Source organism: Scophthalmus maximus, chromosome 2 (assembly GCF_022379125.1).
Source record: "Scophthalmus maximus strain ysfricsl-2021 chromosome 2, ASM2237912v1, whole genome shotgun sequence".
NCBI classification, from domain to species: domain Eukaryota; kingdom Metazoa; phylum Chordata; class Actinopteri; order Pleuronectiformes; family Scophthalmidae; genus Scophthalmus; species Scophthalmus maximus.
In genome coordinates this window covers 11,647,937-11,664,046 of record NC_061516.1, presented here as the reverse complement: position 1 = coordinate 11,664,046, position 16,110 = coordinate 11,647,937, and the positions used below count along the sequence as shown (strand labels likewise).

Below are 16,110 nucleotides of genomic sequence, written 5' to 3'. Positions count from 1 at the left end.
CCACAGTATGATTTACAGCGTTTTAACAAGAGCCTAAACAAACCAATTGTGCAGTGAGAGTTCATTAACCACAAACAGAACCAGGTTAGGTGTGAACGCATCCTGAAAGCCTTCCAGCGGGTCAAAGGGCACAATCCTCCCCTTAGGGGCGGACACTGTCTACAAACATAATCTGTTTTCAGACATGCACTGAAGTGCGGACATTTCCCTGAACTTTTTCCGAGGGGCTGTATGCGAGAACGCAAACGTTGCCCCGGAGATTTTCCCAAATTTTTCCTGCCAGTCCCCTAGTAAAATTTCCAGAAAATGTCCCTGCGAGTCCATGTAAGAATACAACAGCGAGCAAGACGGCGCCAACCCTGAATGTTTCCGGAAGTCTTACTGCTGTTATGAGAGTGTCTGACTCGCACAATCTCCTCCTGTGTTTTTCATATGTGAACGGTTGAGTAAAGTAAATATCTCCATTTTCGGGACATTTTCATATTGATGTGGTCATTTTACCTCGGAAACAGCCGTGACCAGCTTTCATTTGAAAATTCACAGTGTGTGCGTGTGCGTGTCTGTGTGTGTATGTGTGTGTGTGTGTGTGTGTGTGTGTCTCCCAGGTGAGGAGGGAGAGTGAGACTGAGGATGGATGCAGCTACACAACCAGACAAACATACAGTACATACACACACAAACTGATGAAGTCTTATCACATCATTTCCGCTGAATTGTATCACACACACACACAGACACACACACACACACCATACAAACCACACATCTGCTCCATATTACACAACAAACCACAACGCTCACAAGCAGAGAGGACACTTAACCCAACGAAAGCTCTCGACCAATTGAGAACCGTGTGCCTGTGAGACAACAAACTGGCTGAGGCCGGGTGAAGCTCCGGAGCGGGATAAACAAGAATAAAGCTTTTTGATCAATAACTCAGAGCGGAGCTGGATGCAGAGAGCGGGCTGACAGGCAGTGAGAGGGTGTGCGTTGACTAACTGTGAGCTCAGGGATTATCCCCTCTGTAGTGAACCCTCGTCGCCTGGATGGAGAAATAATAACTGGGGACAGAGAGACAGAGGAGGAGAGCTAATCTGCACAAACTCCTACCTATAGGAAAACTCCTCTTCTTCGTTTGTCTCTCCATCCTCTCCTCCATGTCTCAATCTTTTTGGTTTCTCTCTTCTCCCACTTCAAACCAGAAGGAGCACAGGAAAAAAAAAAACATAAACACAAAAAGACAAAAGCAGTGGACTCTCATTTATAGTCAAGGCGATCGTGGACGTCATTTCGAAGTCACACGTTCCGCACATCCTCCAATCGCAACCACGACCTGTGAGGCGGACAATATTCAGTCTGCACACAAAAAAACACTGCATGGTCTGCATCCGGCTGCCTGCTCCACCTCGCCAGCCTGCTGTACGTGATTTATTTAATGTTTCTCATAATGTATTCATGCTCATTAAATGTTGCTCTGCCAGACAGGTTGTGAGCTCAGGAGCAGTCTGTGTCAGACCCGCTCTGAAGTGTGCCGCCAGAGCATCACACGGGCAGCGCCACGCCGCCAAACCCAAATGCACAGTAGTGTTGCAATAAATATTTGAAACTTTTTACTTGCCGCATGTAAAAATCGACTCATTAATGGTGAATGGCAGCGAGAAATCCCGGTGCGAGGTGCTGATGAAAACAAGCTGCAGGGGGGGGGCATTATTATTTATCAGCTCCGTATGTCTACTTCCACACACCTGGGCACACGAATGAAAAATGCACGAACAAGGAGGAAACGCATTCCTACACCGGATCATTTCTGCAGTCACAATGCAACGTGATTATTTTTTAAAGCGTAGTTCTAAAAGCTGACGTTCAGAGATTTCACTCGTGTCATTGCTATCAATCACTGATCAGCTGCCTGTTGGGCACAGCGGCGCCCCTCGAAACCGCCGAGGCGAGTCGGGCCTGAGAAGCAGCGCCGCTCGGATTCCCACTCTTTTGGAGGAGACGTTAATTACTCCGGATCCCTCTAATAGAGTCACGCCGCAGCAGTTAAAGACAACAGAGACAAGGCGCGGACGTACAGAGCTCATTACTCACGCAAACAACGCGGCTCTCGTGGGACGAGGAGATTAATGGCGCCTCCCCTTATAGACGTATATACATAGGGTCCGTGTGATGCGAACAGGGGAAACACGAGGTAGGTAGAGCCTCAGAAGTTCCTTGCACTACACCACGCGATTCATTTTTTTTCAGGAGAATTTCAAAGACTCCCGGGGGCGATGTGCATGACGGGGTTATGAGGGAGGAGGCGGTTAGGAGGGAGATGAAGAGGCGACGGAGGGCGAGGAAGGAACAAAAAAGGAAGAGTTGAAGAAGAGTTGAAGAACTAGAGCACAAAGGGAAGCGAGGGAGAGATCTTCCTGAGGAAGAACAATTGCACACGTGTATCATTTTTTTCTTGCTACATCACTCTTTGAAGCGCAAGTTAGTCACTGTGGCGAAGACTGCGTCCGTCTTCCTGCTGCTGTCTTCTGGGATATCGCTTCTCTTCCTGTTCGTCCCCTCTCCGAAATTGCAGTCGACGTCAAGCCTGCTGCAGAATGTCCCTCTCCTCTCGCTGAAGGCCTCCCGGAGGAGGTTTGTTCCTCTCAGAGCTTCTGACGGGCTGTAATCCTCTTTTAGGACAGAAAATCCCGACAGTGGCACGCTGCGCTCATTTCAGATAGTATTTCTCTCAGGATTGGACGAATAGCTTTTCCCTCCTCAGTCCTACAAAGTGCTGGTTGTCTTTTTGACCTCTCACGAGGGTCAGTGACTTCCTCCGGCCCTCCCCGTGCCCAGACTGTGTTCAACAGCCCGGCTATGAAAGGCAAGGCAGAGATGGTAGATAGGACTTTTCGCATTAAAAGTCATATCTGCACCACAGAGGCCCCATGTGTTTCCAGCAAGCCAGATATAACTCTTACATCAAATCTGTGAATCCTGTCAGGAACCATCACAGTGCCAATTTTCTCTTATCCATTGCGGAGCTATATTTTTATGGAGATAATGTCTGTGCCCCAGTTTCAATCTATTTCACTTTGCATTATATCCCCCTATTGCTGTTTTATTCATGTGCTTTAATAATAAAGCACAAACTTAAGAAGACTAGTCTTATTCTCCCTGCCTTCAGGAATCAATGAAGCTCTTCTTTGACGGCAAAGCTGGCGAGATTCTGCGGATATGAATATTCAGTTTCATTTCGGATTTAAGTTTTTGAGCTTAAAAAGGAATAATTTAAAATAATAATGATGAAAAAATAAACAGTCTTCTACATCCCTAACATGTTGCTAGCAAGTTGCCAACAACCTTTTAGGTGAGTAAATAGAATTTCCTTCAAAAAATAAAAATCGGACACCTTTCTACCAAAGGAAATTAAGTCATTTTTGTAGGTCATCGTCTTTTTTTTTCTACTTTTCTTTTGTTACGAAAGGTCCTTGTTGGACTTCTGTGAGCTTTACTTCCTACTTCCTCTGTCGCGTGGATTACAGTACTGGATCGAACTGAACAGAGCACCTTTGCCAGCGTGGGGAGTTTAGTGGTCATTCTCATGATGTTACACAGGCACAGAGAGCATTCGTGCAGGAGACACCCTGTGGATGTTTTGGTGTGTGCGTGTGTGTGTGTGTGTGTGTGTGTACGTGCGCTCTGCCCTCAGCATGTGTGAATGTGTGGTGACAGATTGAGGGTGCTGGGACACTCATGCGCACAGATGACGCCTCTCGCTCCTGTTGAATCTCTCAGATGCGGCCTGGCGCCGCACCCGGCGACAAGACGAGAAGGGAGATGGCACAGGTTTCCAAAATGTTGCACTCGGCCCTTTTTTCCCCCTCACTGTCTTGTCTGGTGCAGTTTCCCTCGTTTGTCTTCTCACAAGAGACAACTTGTATCACATAGAGATCACCTTGTCTTCGCTCCCTGGCATCCAATTGCTTCTTTGTGACAGAGAGAAAGAGGAGCAATTTGCAGCCACTTTCCAGCCCCTCATATCTCATCACAGGAGGTGCTAAAGGAAACGGAAGACTTGCCAGCAACTGCACTTTTTTGGGACAAAATAAACATTCTCTAATGTACAGTATATGTTTTTCTGCAGGTTTTTTACTATGACAGTTATAACAGCTCCTGAATCAGCGGTCATTCTGATTACTGAACACCAATACTTCCTCCCTCCTGCTTTTGCATCTTTGAAGCATCAAGAGGTTAAGACTTTCACAGTCCTGGAAACTCATAGGGTTAAAATCCAGATCACACGTTTGTTTTAGTCCGTCTTACAAAGTGAGAAATTCCCCCAGAAGTGATCTTGTGAAGGCTCTGAAGATGAGCACTGTTCGACTGCATTAGCCAGACGGGAAACCAATGACAGCCTGGGTTTCTCACATTTCTGACAAAAAAAATATACTTTTCCCTTCGTTCTCTCCCATCGCCTCTGACATGCTTTGGTAAGAAGTCGAGAGCCCGGGGAATTTCCCGCCTTGATGAAAGAGTGCGGCGAACTCCAGAGGTAAACGGGGTTAGACCGAACCGGGGGGACCCGAGAGACGGGAGAAAGCATTAATGCATCAAAGGCTGTCAAAAGAATACAGTCGGAAAAAAAGTCTGAAAGTGTAAACACAGCGGATGGCGGGCACCTCATCCTTGGCGGGCGCTGCGGCCCCGCTGACACAGAGTTACCCCCTGACTGGGGCTGTTTGTGTCTGCCTGTCAGTGAGACGGGAACACTGGGGGGAAATAGCTGGATGGATTATGAGATTAGCCTGCGCAGTCCTGACAACAATAACTGTGATAAATAGACATCCAGCACCTCACCACAGAGGAGAAAAATCATTATCGCCGTTCTTAGACCCTCCCCCTCAGACGGGTGAGTCGAACGTAACTGCTGCAATCTGGAAACACGGAAACACACACGGGGCAAGTGCAACAGGGGCAGGAGACATGACGACACTGTATACAGTGTATTCAGTTTTTTTGTGAGGGGGGGGGGGGGGCACAGTTGGAGCATGTGTTTCCAACCGTGAGGTACGTTTCCCCAGGGGTGCACAGCAGAGATGGCGGTGGGGGGCGCGTACTGTAGCTGGAGACACGAGAACACATGCAGATACTGTGGTTAAAGCATGTCAGCGTTCTGAACACAGGCGGGAGTCACTCATCATAGTTCAGCCCGGAGCGCTCTGGTGGCCGAGTGGTTACAACGCGTGGTGTAGCGGGAGGCACACAGTGTCAGACTTTATGACCACCAGATTTAAAGTTAAGAAATGCTAATGTATTTCCTGCAGCACTTCTTCGCCTGTATGTTTGCTCCTTTGTCATCTCTTCACCCTGTGGCTGACGGCACAGCGGGAAGTCGTCACATCAGGATTCTGAGGTAGAGTAACGAATGCTTGTTTACCCATTCCTTTTTTTTTTTTTTCCTTAAAGTGGCTTTTTTTTTTTGCTTTACTTTGCTGACTCGAGGAGTAACTGTGAAAACTTTACCTGGCCAAGGTTGTTAGAGGAGGCAAAAAAAAAAGACGAAGAGGGAGAGTGAGAGAAATGTCTCTAATAGTAGGAAAGAAGTGTTTTGAATACCAACTCGAATGATTGGGAAATTACAAAAACAAGACCCAGGTTGTAACAAATCAGAAAAAAGGGATAAAAATGACCAGAAACATTTTGTCAATGTGGAATATTTTGTGAACACTCAGGCTGTAATCTGTGAGCAACCCCCACCCCCCATCTGCCTGCTCCTGTGAGGTGCTCTCCCTCTTTAAACCCTGATCAGAAGGAGGTGAGGAGCTCGCTCCCTCTTCTCCTCTTCTCCTCTCTGTCTTCGGGGTTTCTTCTTCTTTGCTGTGACAGATTAGATCACAAGCCTGTGAGCCTCCATCTCAACAGCAGATCAATCAACACGAGTCGTGAGAACACGCACCCTGGACATATCAATTAGTGTGTGTGTGTGTGTGTGAGTGTGTGTTTGTGTGTGTGTGTGTGTGTGCACGTTCATCTGCGTGTGTGTGCGTGTGCGTGTGTGCGTGTGCGCATGCGTGTGTGTGTGTGCGTGTGTGATATGAGACATGCACATATCATATTCTCTTCCCAGACAGAGTCAAAGATATGCATCTTCAGGGCCAACAACAAAGGTGTGTGTGTGTGTGTGTGTGTGTGTGTGTGTGTGTGTGTGTGTGTGTGTGTGTGTGTGTGTGTGTGTGTGTGTGTGTGTGTGTTTGTGTCTGTATGTGCATATGTGTGTGTGCAGGATCTCGAAGTACCATGCATGGCACACAATTTTTCCATTGGCTGTTTGGATTACTGTAGAACACAAATTCTGCGACCACCAAGATAATCTTCACAAATTACAACCGCCCTCATGATTTTTGAAGCCGAAACACAGTTGGCACGACCACGGTGAGCAGTATACGTAAACAACGGCACTGGGATGTTATTCTAGAATATGTCAGATTTTCCTTTCAAAGACCACTGGATTTTGTCAGGTTCTGTAATGCAGCCTGGGTTTTGCTCCCATCCCTCAACGGCAGCATGATAAACTTTGACCTGCTTCTGCGGCTGATCTTGTTCTGACCACTTGCTCTTCAACAACCCTCCATGAATCTGCCTGATATCTGCTGCTATCCAGCTGCCTTGGTCTCCAGCCGCGCCGCTGCCGCTACTGATGTCTTTGTGAGAAAAAATGACTCCCTCTGCCTCTGCGCTCTGTGCCTTTGCAGCCGACACTTGAAAGCTCAGACGTGTGCTGGATCACGGTGCTCCTCCCTTTTCATCTGTGCAGACCTGCAGCCTCAGCAAATGCAGATGCAGAGAGAGAAATGGCCCCGGCTAGGTCAAAACTGTACGTTATTTTTCTTCTTCTCTTCTTTTGTGAATATTTTTATCAGCGTTGCGCACAGAAATTCCAGAGAATTGCTCTCTTAAAGTTATGATTGCTTACCCTTCTAAAAATTCTGTCACATACTTCCACAAGTAGGAAGTTGAAGTCACCCACAACTAAGTTTGTAACTCAGTTGTTTTCATGAGCTTAGAATGAGGCCTAGGTATCAACATAGGGAGTGTACACTGCCATGTTTCTACAGCGGGCCAGAACGGACAGGACAAACACTGGATCTAATGAGGGCATTTCAAATTCTGACATGAGGTTCTCTGGCACACTTGAACAGGTAAGGGGTGAGGGGAGGGTCCTTCAGCTGGTTGCAGTCTGTACCCTCACTATTAGTCGCCATCAAATCCCACAAAGGTGCTCCTTGAAATCCCCTTCGGTCCATTGTTTCACACCTTAGCGGAGCCAAAGCATTCATTCGACCAGGGCTGTAGTCGGCCAAGGAAACTCTCGGTTGACTGAAACTGTGACTTCTCATTAACTGATTGATCGGTCACAGGGGAAAACAATCCCCCTGTTATCTCGAGACTGACTAGATCTGCCGCGGTGCACTCCACGCGGCGGCCTTATTAATGAGTGATGACAAATCAATAGTTATTAAACGTAATGAAATGTGTAAAAGCTTTGCACTTTGAACACACAGTTGATGAAGCATCTTACCGCGGACAATTTTCGCATATGTGGAAGTGCCGTGTTGGTCGCTGAGCTGTGGTGCAATCCGTTTATGTTTGATTTGTTTTTAAAAATGGTGAAAAATTAGTGTGTCCCTCCCTGGAAATAAATTATGGATTAATCCCGGCTATTGACATAACGCCTTCCTCATAATGAATGTCACACCGGCAACTGTCCGACCACTGGGAATTCGGTCAGACGAGGTTCATGTCGATCAAACCAAGCGACCAGTAGAACAGGAAACTGCGGCCCTGTCTTTTACCTCATGCAAATGAGAAAGTCATAAACACAGGGAAAAAAGCAATAGCAATTGAGCGGCGTAGCCTAATCAATCATGGTGTGTGTGTGTGTGTGTGTGTGTGTGTGTGCGACAGGTACCGGCAGTCTCAAGCCTTCATATTGCCGACAAAAACAAATTAAGCAACAACGCATATGGCACAAAGAGAAAACACGACGGCGCGGCGCAAGCTCTCACTCACCACCGCACACTCAAGAAAAGGCTCTGAGCAGAGGATCAATCACTGCATGAGAGGGAGAAGGGCATGAAACAACTGATGAAGAATGAAACAGGAAGGAAAGCACACACAGACACCTGCCCACACACACACACACACACACACAAGCACTTACGCACTCCAAGTTTGTGTGTGTGTGTGTGTGTGTGTGTGTGTGTGTGTGTGTGTGCGTGTGTGTGCGTGTGTGTGTGTATGTTCACGGCTGTGGACCCAGTGTGGAGGAGTAAAACAGCTGTAATCCAACAGCCGCAGACACAACAATGAGTCATCCTGGATGTTGTTCTCATCAAACAGGAACTAGTGGGAATTCCTGGAAGACACACACACACACACACACATGTATATGATTCATATTTCTGTGACCGTGACTGAGTAAGTTTGCTGGCGTGACTGCAATCAGCTAGATATATTTGCATTTAGTGAAAACTGATTAAACAATCAGAAGACACACCTTGTGCGAGTGTTAGCACACGTGCTTCCTGTTCAAAGGCACAAGACGGGCGTGACTGTGGCACACACCTCAAACTGCTTTGCAGTCAGACTATTTAGTTGTAACCGGGACTGTCAGGTCACACCAGGATTTAAAATGGCAAAGACTGTTTTTATCTAATTCATTCATTCATTTGCAGCATTCAGAATAAAAACGAGATGTCCAAGACACAAAAGAAAGGTTGAAAAATCCCCACCAACATGTAGAACCCCCTTTGTAAAGACAAGGCAAAAACATGCAGAGCAACATCCAGTACCAGGGAGATTTTTTTTAAAAAATCAAGCAATCTGGAAACTAAGTCAATACTCAATAGCACATGAGTAGGCAACAGATATCCTTAATTTCCTTGTCGCAAATGTTTAAATTTATGACAAAGACATAACCAAATTATACAGTGAAGATTTTAACCGCAGCACACATTTTTTTCCCCCATAAACAGCAGCTTCTCATTTGTGCTGCAAAGAAAGGAAACAGCCCTTAAGTGCAGGATCCGGCTTCGCCCTCATCATCTCCGCCGTAAGTTGCAAAATGAAAAAAGCAGAGAGGCCTTCAGAGGTGGAGGACTCATGTAATATGCATAGCCGCTGGCTCTTTGACAGAGTGTGTGTGTGTGTGTGCGTGTGCGTGCGTGTGTGTGTGTGTGTGTTCAGGGCAGGATGACGGTGGAGCGGGAAGAGACAGGAGAGGAATAAAAAGCAGCCGAACATGTTTTGGACACTGCTTGTTTTTCTCTCCGTCTATCAGAAGTGAACGGACTGAGTCGGTCCACCAGAACAAATATGGAAACGCAAACAAATAAAAGTGCCGCCATTCCCTCCGGTCTCCTTTTCAATCCGCCTCCGTTCATCTTCATCCTCTCCTCCGTCAACACGTCATTGGTTGCTCGCTACTGTGACACACGAGTCAGGGAGGCGTACTTAATGTGTGTGTATGGCTGTGTTAGAAATGAGTGTATGCGCAGGCAGAGATACTCAGAGGGGTTTCCAGCATGTACAGAAGATACGGAAGGTTAATTAATAAATTAAAGAACATTAATATTAGAGCAAAGATCGCATTGGTAGTCTTTGCTCTTCACATCTGATGAGGAAAATATCAAAGCACACAGATGCACTTTCAAAAGGCAAGATTAAAGATAGATTTTGCAAACTCCCTTTCCTTGCCCAAGCAGCCAGCTCCAGACACTGTTGATCGCTCGGTAAATTAAAAGAAAATAGATGAATTGGACGGGATGAAAGTTCAGTCCTGATTACAGTCGGGCTCTCGTTGACCGGTGGACCAATTACTGTGGCTTTTGTGGGTAATGTTTCAGTGAGTGAGCAGCGCCAAGCGTGCTCATAATCACAGTAGACAACAGATTTGACCAAAGTCCAATCTTACACACAAACACGCACGGGCTTTGATTCATAAGCAGACATTAGGCCCAGTTTAGCCGTTTGGGTACATTTGCAGAGAATTAATCATGCCGTAATGCGGCAGCAAATCATATCAATGAATGTATCACACTTGTGCCGTGTTTGTTAATGCCTTGTCGAGTTTGCAGATGGAGTGAGTGTGTTGCGTTTCTCCAGCAAATATTAACGATTTCTGTGTAAATCTTAATGAGATATGTAAAACTGGAGCACAAACCCCAAAGAAAATGTTCACAGAATGCCGTGCGTGTTGTTGGTGTGTGTGTGTGAGTGTGTGTGTGAGTGTGTGTGTGTGTGTTTGTTTGCAGCAATGATGAAATGTGACCAATCACATTACTGTCAACAGCAAGAGCAAAATGCAGCTGTGATTATACAAGAAGTGACACACACACACACACACACATCTGCGATTAATGTGTGTTGTCAGCACGCTGCGAGTCACAGGTAGGGGTCACGAGGTCATCAACACACTGCGTCTAAACTGGGTCACATTCTGTCAGCACACACACACACACACACACACACACACCAAAACATAGAAGATACTCGCACAGAAGCTAAATTGACTTCTCTGCCTTTGATTTCTTTGCGAGATCAGTGTGATTCGGTGGTGAGCAAGTTCTCTCTCTGCACAAAATGTACTTTCATGGCGCGCGAGAGCCCCGAGACAGCGGACTCATGATGAAACGGAATGAAATATCAGCGATCGACGGAGAACAAGCAAAAAAACAGGTTTAAGGCCCCAATTGTGATGAAGATGCGGGAATGCTCTGCTCGGAGGAGAGGAGCAAAAGAGAAAAAGGATGATGGGAGTGGATGAGTGACGGAGTCAGAAGAAGGAGCATCAGGTTTTTTTACCACGCAGAAAAAGTGGAAGACGAGGCGGGAGCGGCTGCACTGTGCCTGCAGGCGGCTGGAAGGAGTTCAAAGATGAAAGAAATAATCAAACAATGTTTCAGTGATGTTTGCTCTCTAAGAAAAGTTATTTCACTCAGTCAGAGACTTTCTCAAGAAAGAACCCTCAGAATACTAATGATGACATGAATGATGGTCCAATCCTCCTTCCCCCGCGCAGTGATGAACGAAGGGAAAAAAACTCGCAAAGTGTAATTTAATTGTTGGAGGGACATGTTGTACTATAAGCGTCGGCTGCTCTAATCCGCCGTGATATGGAAAATATATTCATCTGTGCCGGAGAGATGACTGACAGCTGGCGCAGGCGCCATATGGGCCGCAGCAGCGGCGACAGCGGCGGCTTGGGAAAAAAAATAAAAAACAGCAGGTGCCTTGATCAAAGCAACTTCCTATTTTCATCACCACGCTTCGGAGTACATCTGCATAACAGCTTCGCCCCGAGGGAACGCTGACACAGCAGGCCGAGCTTCCTTGGCATCGGCACAGTGGAAACTGGATTGGAAAGAGTATATGTATGCGAGGGAGTGCGCGCACACACACACACACACACACACACACACACACACGCGGCAATGCAAACTCCCTTTCCTTGCCCAAGCAGCCGGAGTCGGGGTAAAAACACTGAGGGACCCCCTCTGATCCGGATGCAGATACGAGGGCACAGTTTCAGAGGGTTACCCAGGGGGACTCTACCCCAAAGAGAACTATTCACTGGGTGAAATGAGTTCGATTGGGTTCACCTCCAAATTAGAACAAAACTTTTCTTCAGCCCATGGGTTCGTCCATCGAGCAAATGATAACGGCCCTTTGCGGAATCGTTTCACTCATTTTGCGATGAGTGCAAAACTTTTTTTTCCCCTTCGGTGCCAAGAGCAGCCGAGGTGCCGCAGAGGCTGAGACAAAATGCGGCAGAGGAATGAGCTCGATGTTACAAGAGACGGAGCGACACAAACATCTCTGACTAGAAAAAAAGGGTATATGAAAAAAAAAGGGTGGTTTATATTTCTCAGACCACAGAGCAGAAAAAACAGAGAGCACATAGCTTCGGGCGGATCACTTTCAAGTCCTCCACCCATGAAACTTGCAAAGAACCATTTGAAAACTTTTTCTTTTTTTTTTAACTGGAAAACCACTCACTTGCAGTCAAAATCGATAAAAAGGCAAAAAAAACAAAACAACAACAGGCAATTAATGCAGCAAACAAAACCTTCAGTATATATTTATGTAAGCACACAATGCAAATGATCTCTGTATGTACGCATTTGTGACTATAGCCCTGCAGGTAAACAGCTGATATCAAGCTTGTATGTGCAGTGAGAACTTGTGCACCCAGCGGAGTGTGACAAGTCCTCAGCCCTGAACAGAACAAACTGCACTGGGAGAATATGCCCGAAACCCCAACGTTGTTTTTCCCGCAGCTCCTGTCAGGGGATAAGTAAAATGAACCGAAACGACTAGAATAAATGTAAAAGTTACTGTTACTCACAACTGGGCAGATACATAGAAAAATAAAAATGACGTGTGCATATTATTCCTCTGTTTACTCTCTCCAGACGCACAGCACACCGCCCAACAAGAGAGCCATCCAATCCGATGGATTCTGACCACTGAGAACAGGCTGATGAAATATGCAGGAGAAAGAGCTCACACGCCTTAGCACACAGAAATGTTCTGCCCCTCTCTCTGAGCGTAAAACATCGACGGCGGCTTACCCACTGGCTGAAGTGCCGAGCTGAGCCAGCGGAGGGATGGCAAGTTCACATCTAATTCTGGACGTCACCCACGGGACCACCGGGCCACGAGAAAGAAAAGAGTCGGAGAGAGAGGTTCACCTGGTTCGACCCAGCGTTGGGCTCCGTGCCAGCGCACGTGTTCACAGAGCAAAATGTGACCGAAATGGTTCATATGTAGGGCCGTTAGGCCGAGTGCTTCCACTGCTAGAAGAACAATGTGCTGTGCAATAGTGGTCGCAAATGAAAACCAAGTCTCTGTTTTGAGGGAGGGGCTGTAAATACCACCACGGTTTAATGATCCAGCATCAGGTTAATGCCGTTGTGCAGCGGGGCGATGGGCCCGCATTTGTGTTCATATTTGTCAGTCTGAATAATGTCCACATATTGGTAGTTAGGTGTCTACAGATGTCAGGGAGGCGTCATGAAGTACATGTAATGGCCACGGAATAATGACACCATCGATGCTTTATGATCGGTTCACTTTGCAATTCTTTCTACTTAATTGAACTTTTTTTTTAAAGTGAAAAAACAATACCGCACACAAATTGTCCTACAGAGACGTAACATTACACACGTGGAGAGGAGATGTTGAATCCAACAGGACGTAATGGAGCGCTGCTCGTTTTGTTGCCTATCGTCATGAAAAGGGAACCCTACCTGAAATGGAATAATTGATGGAGTGGATGCTGATTCAGGAAGACGGAAACCGTGGACGGCTTGAGCAGGAGCATTCATTATAAGAGCTCAATATTGAGAAGACTTCCGGTTCGCTACACAGATCAACAGGTTCACAGTGTTCGGCGTCCCAAGATAGTCTGCCCATCTCCGGTCTCTGTAGTGTATTTAGCTTTGAGTAATGTCATCATCTCCCCGCGACTATGACACCTCGAGTGAGACATCAGCTGCTCAATGATTGTTTCGGCTTGCCATAGATGAGATGACCTTGCTTGGTGCCTGAGAAGACTCGTCTTAACAGTTTCTCAGGGAGGGTAGAAGAAAAATTCCTCAACAATACTGAAGTTGTCAATTCTGACGTTGTGTCAACGGTGCCACTGCTTCAGCCAACCGTCTTCACCCTAAACCACACACTACGTGCCTACATGTATAGGACCCTTATGTCTCACAAATTAAAATGGTCTTCACCCATTGGCAGTTGTCACGTTAATATTTAACTACATGATAGAAATGACAAAAGGTCAGATTTTTTTTTGTTTGCATTGTATCTCATCTGAAATCGGTTTTGCTTTAATCCTGCCATCTTGCAAATGCAAATAAACCTCCTCCTTCCTGGCCATCAAAGAAACTCGTCCTTTTCCTTCATGTCAGACATTTCATTAGTTTACACTTTTGAATGGCCCCACCTCGCATTAAGTGAGGTGGGGCCAGTGAGTCATTGTTTTCTCAATGACTCTCTGCCTTCATAAGTTGAATTAAACACACTGATGTATATGCCTGTCAGAGATACTGTAAAAAAAAAACATGGAGATCAAGACAGGAATCATTTCGATCTGCAAAAGGGAAAGTTGACAAGGAGTCTCGTCAGCAGTTCATTTCTCCCAATGTGCTGGAAAACAGCACTGATAATATGCGCACCACACAGAAACCCATTGTTCCTAATCTGCTTGTTTCAGTTTATCAGCTCTCTTTGGTAGCACCCTCTCAACACACACACACACTTACAAATGCTGGGTAAACAAACACTCTTCTCATCGGCCCTCCTCAGGGCTTCGGGTCGGTGTCTGTGCGACCGCCGTCTATCTAGACAAAGTCGATCTGGAGTCGGAACAAAAGGCCCAGCTCCTCACTTCGCATTGTTATTTAGCAAAGTCGGTCGCAACAAAAGACACACTGGACACGATTACACACACAGAGGAGGCACTGCTTCGCCACAAACACTTTTTCTCATCTTCCCAAAGCAACATTGATCTGATTTCGGAGACAGACAGGGACATGTGAGACTCTCTGGCTGTGAGCGGTGAGCACCACTTGAAACACAACATTGACCAGGCCCCGAGAAAAGTCGCAGCTTCGCCGATAAAGATTGAACCCGCACAACGAATTCAGCCTCTAGTTGCGCTCAGTTAAATGCCACGTGCGGGGATTTAAATTAGCTGCTACGTTATTGCTGCTGACGCTAAATAAATGAGAGAGGGGGCAAGAACACAAAACAGTTAAGTTTGTGGTAATTGATGAAGGGTGCTGATGAAGCGACTTGACGCTCAACTGCTCGAGGAGCTTCAAAGGCAGAAAAATGCCAAGAACGTCTAGAAAATCTAGGAAACTTGAAAATGGTTTGTGAAATATAACTTTTAGTCTTAAGTTATGTTTACTTTATATATAAATATATACTTCACTTAATACTTAGTTGCATTTCACTCACTCTTTTCTAGTTATCCCAACTTAAAAATGGCAAGTAACATTAATTGGTTCTTTCGAGGTTTAAGCCATTTCAGTAAAACAAGTTAGTCTGACTTAACTGAATCGTTGCATTTACTGGATTGCCTTGGATAAATTAAGTAAGCACAACAAAGGACGATTATTTCACATGGACTGTTTTATTTGATTTAATCATAACCAATCACATATTTAAACAAATGATAATGATACAAAGCAAACGAAAAATGTTGAATCCTGAAAATATCTTAGAGATAATCTAGGAATATTTTGACTAGGCAAATGTCTTGTCATCCATGACATCATTACCACTGTGTGGTAGAGTGGGATTTCACAAATGCATGATCTCAAGCAGGGAGTGACTTTGAAAGAACTGCTCATCTTTAATGGTAGAAATGTTATTGATCAATCCACACACCTATTCTGGGGGTTAACTAACCTGCCTACCATAACGAAAATAACTGAAATACTACACATTATAACTTATATCTACCACCATGTCTCAGAGCACGCAGGGAGGCTCCGTTCCTTGCAAATGTATAATTTGATTTTTTTTGTTGAAGAAGCTTGCTGCTTGCTTCAAGACATTAAATATTCATGCACAATGATATTTTCTATTATTTCATCTTAAACAGTGAAAATATTCAGTAAAGGCACAATAAGAGCGGGCTCTGCAGTATCACAATGGAATTTATGAAGGTCCAACACTTCATATTTGTCCACACACAGTATGTGCATACATGCTGCTGCAACTGCAGCACACATGGACCATGTCCTCACATGCAACAGTAGCAAAATGCTTCACACCTGTACCATTTACTTGCTATCGAAATGGTCTGATGCACGAGGCGAGAGTGCGAAGGCTGATACAGAGCAGTGACATGAGCTGTGCTGTATTATTTGCATTTTTAAAGCCCAAGCGCCGACAAGAGCGCACTTTGTTTTCGAGACTGCATCTCTGTTGGAGTGAAAGCGGCGGCCTGATAAGCCACATGTAGCCCTGAACCAATGACCTGTGTTAAGGAGGCGTAATTGTCTTTTTACAGCAGGCTCTAAATCTATCTCCTATCTTCCCTTTACC

General features: G+C 45.7%; 1 protein-coding gene across 2 annotated transcripts in view; it reads right to left on the bottom strand.

The window, feature by feature from the left end:
• LOC118300135 (transmembrane protein 211) overlaps positions 1-16,110 on the bottom strand; it is a 90,011-nt gene that overhangs the window by 48,644 nt on the left and 25,257 nt on the right. The gene's annotated exons all lie outside the window — the stretch shown is intronic.